This window comes from Onychomys torridus, unplaced genomic scaffold (genome assembly GCF_903995425.1).
Source record: "Onychomys torridus unplaced genomic scaffold, mOncTor1.1, whole genome shotgun sequence".
In the NCBI taxonomy this organism is placed as follows: domain Eukaryota; kingdom Metazoa; phylum Chordata; class Mammalia; order Rodentia; family Cricetidae; genus Onychomys; species Onychomys torridus.
The window spans coordinates 18,756-20,660 of NW_023411563.1; the positions used below are offsets into that span (position 1 = coordinate 18,756).

At 35.9% G+C, this 1,905-nt stretch overlaps 1 non-coding gene across 1 annotated transcript; it reads right to left on the reverse strand.

Moving 5' to 3' along the window:
• Positions 1-275: 275 nt before the first annotated feature.
• Positions 276-350, reverse strand: Trnaa-agc. The gene has a single exon. It is a non-coding gene; the product is annotated as a tRNA-Ala (tRNA).
• Positions 351-1,905: the final 1,555 nt, after the last annotated feature.

Consider the following 1,905-nt stretch of genomic DNA (forward strand, 5'->3'; position numbering starts at 1 on the left):
TTACAACTAGCATCTTTAATTGTTACAAGCTTATTAAGACTTCCTTAGATACTTCTTGCAAGCTTATATTCTTAAAGGAACTCTAGAAATTTATTTTACAAACTTACATAGACCTACCATTAGCATATATCTAACTTAACGAACACCCAATGATTTTTTAACACAGATCTAACAAGACAAAATTATTTCTTCAAACTCACATATCTTATTTTCATCTTTTTCTACTCCTTATTCTTATTTATCATAATCTGTATTAGAAATATTCTTTTTTTTTCTTTTGGAGCTGAGGATTGAACCCAGGGCCTTGTGCTTGCTAGGCAAGCGCTCTACCACTGAGCTAAATCCCCAAACCTGAAATATTCTTTTAACTAGACAGGGAGTACATACATCATTTCTAAAGTTTAGAGATTGTAGTCAGCCTTGATAGTGGGATTTAGTGAGTGTTGTCATTATAGAGTTGTGATACTTGTTGCTAGAGGACTGTAACATTTTTGTGATGAGGCCACACCCCAAAGTTGCCCAGTTCTCTCAGCCTTCCCAGAACCAGAAGAGATGCTCTGTCAGCCATAAACTGCTTTTAACTAGAGATTGTACCCTCACCCAAATTCATAATAGCACCCCCTAAGTGATTCAATTCAGACAAATTCTTCTATCACAGCAGCACTTTTGGTTTGTTCAACCACAAAACTTGTGACACTGAGGGTAAAATTACAGTATTTAGCTGGTGTAAAGCTCTTCACAAAAATACTTCACAGCTAATAGGTAATTTAAAGTAAAGCCAAAAGCGGCACAACTCCGAACTCTATTTCCCACTGTGTGCATTAATCAGTGACAAAGCCTCAGAAACACTAATTGAGCCACTTTCAATCTGGTTCCTTTATAGGAACATCATCAGAGCTGACCTTCCTTAGTTTCATTCTCCTTACCCCAAACGGTCAGGTAACCAATGAACTTCATTCTCCTCTTGTGGAAAAAAAACATAACAAACAAAACAAAACAAAACAAAACCATGTCCCTGACCCCATGTTAACACAGGTTTGGACCCTTCCATAATCCTGAGCAGGGATCTTTCCATTTTACTTGAGCAAAAGTCATCTGGATGCCCATGTGCCAAAACTGCTCACAGACATCCATATTCAAAAAGTTCAGAACAAAAGGAGCATAATTTATTTTTTGAAGATGTATTTTATGACTGCTATGAGCCCTTTCTATAATACCTTGTGCCTGAGGAGTATAAGGTATACCTGTTTTATGTACGATTTCCTATTGTGTACAAAATTGTTGAAGTGCCTTGCTACTATATCCAGAACCATTATCAGTTTTAATAATTTTTGGTATACACATATATGAAGTACACTTCAAGCAGTGCATAATTACATTTTTTGACGCTTCCCCAGATTGTTCACTAGCCATTAAAAATCTCAATAAGTGTCAATGGTCACATGTACATATCCTAATAAGCCAAATTCAACAATATGAGTAACATCCATTTGCATAGATGATTAGAAAGAAGACAGCGAGGCTTTACCAATAAGTGAGGGACAGGAAAATATTTGACATGTGCCGTATCATTTAACTCTTTGATGAACTGCTTCTTTGGTAAGATTGAATTGCTTTCTTAAGCTTTTGCTATTTTGATGATGAAGAGCATGTGACTGTTGAGCCATTTGGGATAATGCTACTATATTTTTTTTTTAACTTATGAGCCATTGCATTACCCTCAGCTAAAGGATCGGGAAGATTGGAGTGAGCTCTAATATGGCCCACAAAGCATGGCAGCTTTCAATTTGTGTATAGCATCTTGAATTTCTTGAAACATTTTGACTTGATTGTTTTTAGTTCCAATATTTTCACCAAAACTATTACTATTCAAAGGAGTCAAGAATAGATGTTGTATCATGAAAC